A 9,373-nucleotide genomic window follows, 5' to 3' on the forward strand; every position below is an offset into this window, starting at 1 on the left:
ATATGTATACGTATATATACATATATATGTATGTATACGTATATATACATATATATGTATATATACGTATATATGTATATATGTATATATACGTATATATGTATATATACATATATATGTATATATACGTATACATACATATATATGTATATATACGTATACATACATATGTATGTATATATACATATACATACATATATATGTATGTATATGTACATATATATACATATATATATGTATGTATATGTACATATATATACATATATACATACATATATATGTATATACATACATATATATGTATATACATACATATATATGTATATATATAGATATATATATACATATAGATATATATGTAGATAGATAGATAGATAGATAGCAAATGTGTATATTATTAATGAAAGACATAACAACTAGCTAATATAGGTAACCTTAATGTAAGGACAATTACCACTAATAGGCAATCATTAGAGTAAGACAATAATTCACATCAAAAGCTATTAATCTTGATTGCATTATATGCTTACCACAAAGGGTATGGTGACTATAAAAATGCACATCAATACTAATAATTATATAATCAAATAAAAAAACAACATGTAAAGCAGGTTTGCTGCCTTTAAGAGAGAGACCACAAAATGGCAAAGCACACTTAGGCAAACATAGATGGACTAGAAAGCGACTCCTAGACAAAAGAATGATGCAGTAGAGCAGAATGAGAGTTGAGAATAAGAGCCAAAAAGGTTTTGATGCACGCAAGCACTAACGTCTGGTTGGACATACGTCAGGATGGAAACAGACTATCAAAACTTGCGATCAGTAGCAGGTAGCGCCTTGAGGCTTCAATCATATACACCCAACCTTAGTCTTATCTCACACCCGCAAGCTATCGGCGCAAATCACCAAACCAATACTTCGTAGGACAGCTCACATGCAACACCATGAATAGCCACGAACCAGCTCTAGCGCTCACCAAGCCCATCAAGAGGGCTCATATGCTCTTTGCAACATATTGGTTCTCCTAGCAAATCAAACAATAGACCCCCCCCCTGGCAGCTCTAAGGCCTCAGAGAGACTAGAAAAACATTAGTCTCGTGCTATGCAAAAGCAACAAGCGACAGAAATGAAGAACCAAATGCAAACACCAACCATCATCACCTTGCAAGCAAACAACGCCTTGAACTCCTCCGCCCTCGCACAACACGCTCAACGTAACTCCTCGCTCGTCTGCAACCTCTACTCGAGCAGGGCGAACCACAAAACCTTGTATAAATGCAACCATGCAATTCCCCAACCACACAACTCCATGGAAAACTCCCGTTACTTATTTCAGCCTCTCTGAACTCGCAACTGGCTCGAGTTAACTAAGCAATGACGTTAATGACATTGAAATTGCCCAACACGCACGACACGTGGAAATTCGCATTTCCCCGGTCCCCGATCTCTAACGACAAAGTAACTAGAAGCCGTGACGTCATCCCTAAGATCCGCTAGTACTGTGCACTGTGCCAGTCAAAGATGGAGCTCCACTGCGGGTGCTTGGCATCCGCATGGCTCATCGCCATGTCTGTCAGGTCTCCCCCTTTCAATCTCCAGCGCCAGCCTCTCGCGCCTTCCCACCTTTTCAACATGGCAAATGTGTTTGGAGAAAAGCTTCTTCGAAGCACGTCTTGCATCGTAGCTGCCTCAGCTGCTGTGGCAGCGGTAATCTTTCTCCCGGTTGATTTTCATGCCTTGGCGGATCCGCTCGTTGTTGATAATGGCCTTCCCATAGATTTGGCCCTCGCCTTCGGTTTTTTGATGTCTTCATTGTAAAAGTTACACGGCTAAAATTATTCTTATCTAGGTGGAAGCGGTGAGGAGATCTCTTGTGACTGGAGCGGGACACATACGTCGATGGCACGTTCAATAATCAGAGTGAGTAGCCGGTGTGTTTGAATCTTTTCATAACCATGCGGGCATTCGAGCGCTCCAAAGTACGCGCCTAAAAGAAAATAAAGATCCTCCGAGACCCATGTTTCTCCGTGCATGCGCAGACTGGGACGACAAACTGCGGGACACTCTGATGGAATTCTCCGCTCTACAATTGAAAGAGGACGGTTATCAAATAGTTCAAGCCATGCTCGCTACACCGGATGATCCGTACACGCGCATCATTAGCCCAAAAGTACTCTTCCATTGCCTCTAGTGACACTGCCTTATGCTATTTGTCTGTATAAAGGTCGAAAGGTTTTCGAAAAGAGAGGGATTAAAAGGCAAGAGTTTTGGGTTAAGGCTTTTCAGTCGATCAAGCACACACAATAACGAACTAGCCTTTCACAAGGCACTGTAGTTTTGGATGGAACTTCTGAGTCGATCTATCACAGAAGTTAAACTGGGTTTCCCTTCTGTATCAAGCGTTTGGTCCTTCGCATTGATGTCTCTAGAGTACGTTTTACTGGTTTTACCAGATTTGATGCACTCCCAGTAGTGACGATGTCTCTTGGTGTAGAGTTGAAGAGGCAGTGCCCTCTCTTCTCATCTCCACTCTTCTCCTCTCCCCTCTTCATATTTTGTCATGGTATCGAGGCTCCCTTGCCTTACGCTGAGGCATTGCGATCTTGAGAGCGTGAGTGATTGAGAGGTTCTCTTGAGTGTTCATTCTTTCAATTCGGTTGAGTGATGGAATTTCTGTCCATAGGATTTTTGTTCATCTCTTTCGAGAGTTCACAAAAGATCGAGAGATTGAGAGTTGTTCATTCCGTACTTCTCTTCCGGTGAGAGAATTCTTATTTGTTTTGAGAGATTTCCGTGAGGGAAAGAGATTTGTCAGTTCTTTTTCCTTGATCTCTTATTGTGAGAGATTTGCGAGGAATTCTGACTGATTTTCTTCTTGAGATTTTGAGTGTCTCCTTAGGGAGACAAGAATAAAATATCTTGTGCACAGAGAAAGGACAGCTTTCCATTGAATCGACCTATCTTCCCTACCTTCAGTCGCCTCCATCAACAAAGCTTCCGACATTTACATCTCTCTACAGTGCATATGGCATGCTCCTTCAACACTTCTAGCAATGCAAGGCACTCGGCTCACAGGCAACGCAACAAAACTACATAGTAGCTTGGTAAGCCTCTCATCTCTAAAGGCGCAGTAGCTAAAGCGCCAAGTGCAACACCATTTCTCGCATGCAACGCCAAAGCCAACGCTCCAATGACTCCTCCTTTTGTAAATCTTGCAGCCGCCTCCTAGAGCACAATTGCCTTTGTCTCGATCACTACGCCACCGCCACCGTGACAGCAATCAGAGAGCAGCGTGGAACGGCTACCAAAGTCGTTCATCATGTACTACGACACCGAGCTTCGCCTCCCAAACCTCCATACTTGACTCGCTAGAAGCAACAAGGCACCCGATCAAAGGCGCAGACTTCACTGAACTCCAACGACTACACAGGTGCCATGCTCAGCAGACCTTCACTGCCGCCGCGACAACCGACTGACAACTCGACCAAAAACAAGCTACGAGCATCCCAAGAGTGCTCTTAGTAGGCAACAAGTGGAGATGCACCACAACACCATCTACGCTCCAGCCAACTATGTCTTCATCCAGCAACGACGGCCGGTGACCCTGCTAGAAATGGCTCTTCCAATCGACTGCAGCTCTAGCAGCGGCGACTTAAGGTAACCACCGACGGACAACCTCCAACGCTTTGCTCCATAGCCGACCCGTGCCGGCTCCACCATCTTCAACCAACGCTTGCCATTAGGCTCTAGGACCCACTGCGCCAACGAAGAGCCTGATGGAATCTATAGTCTTTCGTCGACATCTTTTTTTTTGTGGGAACTTTCGTCGACATCACAAAGGTTCCGTTGTGGAACCATATCTTCCCCTCAAACGTAACCACACAGCAACGAGTGGTGTGAAGGCTAACAAGTGTCAGCCCTATCCGCCACGTGTCACTAGAGGCTCTCTAGGCATGTCATCATGTCCTACCACTTCATCGAAGCCTCGCAGGTGCCACATCAGCACCTCATCCTTCCATGTCACCAAGGCTCTTATCTACCATGTCATCATCAACAATGTCAGCACCTTATCCTACTGACACATCATCATCACTGACACTTGGACCCTATCTGCCACGTCACCCCAACCACATCATCAGCTGACATCACTGCCATATGGTAGTCTCCTACTAGGCACACTAGCCTCTTCCTAGGCACCGCATGGGAACAGAGTTGCCACATCATTCAGTGCTCCACTAGCACACCTCTCGATAGGCAGAGTTTTGCATGTGACTCACTCTACCACATCATCGTTTTGCACCCTTTATGCCCCTCCACCGTATCTCTTGATTCATGAAAAATTTGAGGGCACTCCAAAAAGAAAAATCATTAGATTTATCATGCTCTACGTGCTCACCACATCACATGCACACTTCGACGAAAGTATCACACACTTTTGAGCCAAGCTGACAAATCCACTTCTTGCACGTACATCGGCCTCTACATGGACACATCTCACCCAACACATAAAACGAACAAAGAAAAGGAATTATTAACTGCTTTTTCATCACTCGACAGTTGGTCTAGATCTAGTTCAGAGTATATTAGATCACCCACAGCGGAGAGAACTCCAAAGCAGCTAATTGAAGCCACACCGAAAAATTCCTTAATAGTTCCTACTCCGAGTCAGTCCCTTCACTCACATGCGGTTTCACATCATCACATTACCTAAAATCTGATGTTCCACAGTTTAGTGAGCAGACTTCACAGTGTTCATAGACATTAACTGATTGATTAGTGGTGGACAGATTGCACACGATTTGATTTCACACACACATGCCATCATTGTAAAGCCTATTTGGCTATTTTCGACATTGTTCACATCAATTCAAGCCTTGTTACAGTAAAACCTCTTGGCTATTCTTAGCATCATTTGCCACAAGCCTTGTAACAGATTTGATTATATATTGTAGTTCTATCTTCACCGACAGTTTAGATTTCACTTGATACGGTTAATGTTTTGCAGTTCATTCAGACGGTGTGAGTATATTTCTTACACCATATGGAGACCATTCTTGTACTTTAGGACAAATGAGAGTATGTTGATGGATCTACACCTAGATCATTAGACTATCCAGCCAATAGTAGCTCTACTGCACCTATTGCCGCAACACCAACAGCAGCAAGATCTACAACGGGATTTACAACTACATCAATAGTGTCCCCACTTGTAGCGAATCCTACCATTGCCCAAGCACAGGCAGAATGGGACAAGAAAGACAAGTATGCACATCATCTAATCAAGCAGAATGTGTAAGATGCCATGCTAGGATAGCTCAACACAATCAAGACATCAAAAGAAGCATGGGATATGTTCGCAGCTTTTTACGAGTCCAAGAACACTTCCAAGATTCTCACACTGAGAAACTAGATAAACCAGAGTTTTCACAACAGTAGCGAAACTGGTCATGTTTACGTACTCAGGATCAAGGGTTACAACAATCAACTTGCAGCAGCAGCAGGAGAGACCATGAATCCAGTAGAAATGATTCAAGTCATCCTGAATGAACTAGGAGAGGGATACAATAATCTAGTCTAGAGTATTGCCATTCAATGGTGAATTCTGACACTAGAAGGACTACAGTCAATTTTACTTGGTGAAGGACTCAGGACGCAGGGCATTCACGATCCCCTTTGTAAGTTTTTGGCCTTGATGGGTAAGACTATAGTAATGGCTCGAGTTGTTTAATGAAAGTAAAAATTTAGAATTGTTTTCTGACTGGGCTAAAGTTGCACTTGCTATTTGTATCCCTTGAAATCCTCCATCTTGCTATTTGTACCCCATCTTTTTCTCCCCCCCCCCTCTCTCTCTCTCTCTCTCTCTCTCTTTCTCTCTCTCTCTCAGCTTTCAATCCACTCCCTTTTCAGCACACCATCTCGAATGAAATCTATTTTGTTTGTTACAAATGAAGGAAGACTCATTCCCTTCTTATTTTCTCGCAAATGCTCCTCGTAGTCTATGAAAAGAGGTGGTGATAGCTCATTGCTCACTAATAGGGTGTATTAAATCACTCTCTCCTTCTATTCTATTTACTTGGATAGATAGAACAGTGGCTATATTTCCATCTCTTACTAAATCTCTAAGTTGAGCATCTTGCTATAGAGATTAAAGGCGAGTATGGGCATCGGGTTGTAAATTGTTTTGAATTATGGCAAGCATCAATTATGGGCAAGCACTTTTCACTATGGTCCAAAGGTTCAATGGAAAGTATTTGGATGAGCATGGGTATGATGATTAAATTGTTGTGATAGTTTGATGTACTAGGCTTCAATGATCTATGACTCAGGTTGTGTAGTGAGACTTTTAAATATGTGCCTCTATGTGGTATTTGAACGAAGTCAATAAGAGCAAGCTCATGTAGAGATTTTGACAATGAACTTAGCCAATTTAGGAGGAGAGCAATGAGATTCACATTTCTCTCTATGTTTTGTGTAAGCACAATCATCTCTTGCAATCTAGTCAAGTTACTCAAGCTTCAAGGTATACATACATACATGCATATGAGTGTGTGTACACACATATATATACATACATATGTATATGTCATATACATACATACATACATACACATGTATGTATGTATGCATACCCCTTCTCATTTTGTTTTATAAGTACACATTTGGCCAGAGACTATTGGATATCAACATCACTAACTTTCTAGAGTATGGTACAAAGCAAACAGTTTAAGACACTCACCAACGTTATGAGTTTTGGGCTTATCAGATACCTCCACAAATAGGCTTTTGACCTTCATTCATATCATTCTTTATGTTTTTTTAAAATGAATTAACATGTTATTCATGTTGGTGAGTAGCCAAACTTAGATACATTCCCAGGATCTCGTCCTCTCATGTGGAAAATGAGCTCCTCTAAGCCGTCCTCTCCTCTCTTATAAGAATGTCTACCTCTTCTTCTCCCCTCCTATCATTTGGAGTGTCTAGCATATAAAAGTCACCTCCACTACACCACTGAAAGAGTATGATGAATGATGGTCCAAAAGTCCATCCTACTTATTGCTTTGCTGGGAGAATAAATGGACAAACTCCTACTATAGTCTTTGCAATCAATACTGTAAGCCAAAGTGATATGCATGGCACAAGGATGCCTTAATTTTGTATGGCATGTGTCTAAGACTCTACAACAAAAATGAAAATTCCTCCCTTTAGTACTCCCTCGCCTACTATAGGAGCCTTGTCCTTGAAGAATCCTCCCGCACTTGGCTATACAAGACTCTAAAAGATGGTGCTCCTACATGAATAAGAACTCAATGTGTTTGCCCACCAAAACTCTAGGAAGCTTCTATATAATAATGCCACTCCCCTGAGCACCACCTACTACTCGAACATTCCAAGAGAGAATCCTCATGGAATGAGTCTAATTATTAAATGCCTCTTACACTTGCAATCTATGGCCATAAGTAAACCCAGTATAATCCTCCGTCAATGAACGAATAAATCCATATAAGAGTGCTTATTTCCTCATATTAAGACCAACTAATTCTCTCACAATCCTTATTTGTGCATTTAATCTAGAGAAACCTCATTTATTGATTAAAGACATTGTGTAGGAGTATGGATCCCACCACTATGCTAGGTATAATAGTTTGGTGCCAAATGAGAGAATATGACAAGAAGGAGACCGATGAGTTTTGGTTAAATACGGTTGTCCCCCTCAGAATATTTAACATGCTCAAACCCCACGAGGTGAGAAGGGGGGAAGAGAGGGTCAACTTGGACCCCCATTGGCTAACATTTATGGGGGCCATTGTTGCTCACCATGAGTTTTCCTCCAATTGGGGGTCTCGGTTGAGTAGAGTTACCTCTCTAATCGGCTCCATGAGTGCCATGGAAGAGCCCCCTTGAGGTCCAAAGCTCCGAAGTTCCAAAATCCTCAAGGCTGCCACCAGAGGCAAGGGAGAAGCCACCCAAAAGGTGGAGGAGGAAGAGGATGAAGAAAAGGAGAACCTATGACATAAATCTTCTCATTATAAGGCCTACATGATAGAGGATCACAAAATCTTATACCAGCGGGTGAATAGAACCCAGGAGAAGGGTGCTTCCAGGGATACGACGGCCCAACCAAAGTTAAAGAAGTGAACCTAGCATCGAAAGGGACAAAGCGACAATCGGTATACATAGCAGATGACCTCACGCCCACAAGGAGCATGCCTTAATTGCCCTCCTTTGAGAATATAAGGATTGTATGGCCTAGAAGTACACAGACATGAAGGCTATGCCTGCTGCTAAAGCCGTGTAGCACATTATTAGAAAAACCACTAGAATTCTAAAAAAAGAGAGAAATTTCAGGAGCACACCCAATTCCATTAACAATCACTCACATCACAAACATTATGAGTGATGGGATCTCCAACCTACATGTGATAAAACCATCCTTGTACCTAGGTTTATCTATATACCGGATGTGGTAGGAGTCTTAGTGCATGCGTTGTGTAGTTTAGTTAGGGACACCTAACTAACCTATGTTTTGCCATGCTAGATTGTTGGTATTCTAGGTGATTCCATGTTAATACTCATGTTGCTAGTATTATTGGTTATGTTTAGTAATTGTACTTTGAGCACAATTATATTGGGATTGATTGATTTGGTGATTCGTTCAATTGATTGTTAATAACTAATGTAATTGACAGCTTGAGTATAAGTAATGGAACTAATGACGAGTACTAGAGTTAGTGCAAGGGTACAGATTGAGGTCTCATGGTACATATTTATTGCTAGGGAGCCAATTTTGTATTTCATTGATATTGTGAACCTTAGGCAGTATTTGTGGTATAATACATAAACCATTTTCGGATAAAGCAAGCCCATAGTAGATCTATAAAAAGTAAGGGACATAAATCATTTTGGATAAAGTGATCCCAAAGTGGCTTTGTAAAAAAACAATCAAAGAAATCCCATAAAAAGGGATAATTTTTTGCATAGGTGGATTGAAAGCCATTAGTTTGCTCTAAAATAAGGGTATATGTCTTTATCCTTGGAGGCTAGAGCCAATGTATCTTCAAAACTCGGCAAATTATCTTAAAAACTTGAAATTTCTTGAAAATCTATAAGTTCTACGAGCCCAAAGAACCTAAAAATGTATAGCTTCTAATAGGAGCAACATGGATAACTTGACCAAGGAACCCATGTGGAGATGTGTTATGAAATTGTATTTTTTTATTTTTTTTCTATGAATATTATTTTATGCTTCGTAATTAGAAGGAATCTCTGGTTCTACACCAGCAATTTTAGACAAATGCCCTGCGAAAACCCTGGCTATATTCCATCACCACTAACCAAGTTCCCTTCTTTGTCCTCAATCAAAGAGATGCATTCT

General features: G+C 41.5%; 1 long non-coding RNA gene across 2 annotated transcripts; it reads left to right on the forward strand.

Moving 5' to 3' along the window:
• The first annotated feature begins 1,528 nt into the window (after positions 1-1,528).
• LOC147894813 (uncharacterized) lies at positions 1,529-2,496 on the forward strand. 2 transcript variants are annotated; one of them, XR_015542064.1, is made up of 3 exons: positions 1,529-1,707; positions 1,850-1,931; positions 2,040-2,496. It is a non-coding gene; the product is annotated as an uncharacterized LOC147894813 (long non-coding RNA). The 2 variants fall into 2 exon arrangements; XR_015542065.1 differs by having other exon boundaries at positions 1,850-1,920.
• The last annotated feature ends 6,877 nt before the right edge of the window (positions 2,497-9,373 follow it).

This window comes from Dipteris shenzhenensis, chromosome 14 (genome assembly GCF_047967505.1).
Source record: "Dipteris shenzhenensis isolate YYH24624 ecotype China chromosome 14, Dip_SZ_1.0, whole genome shotgun sequence".
NCBI classification, from domain to species: Eukaryota; Viridiplantae; Streptophyta; class Polypodiopsida; order Gleicheniales; family Dipteridaceae; genus Dipteris; species Dipteris shenzhenensis.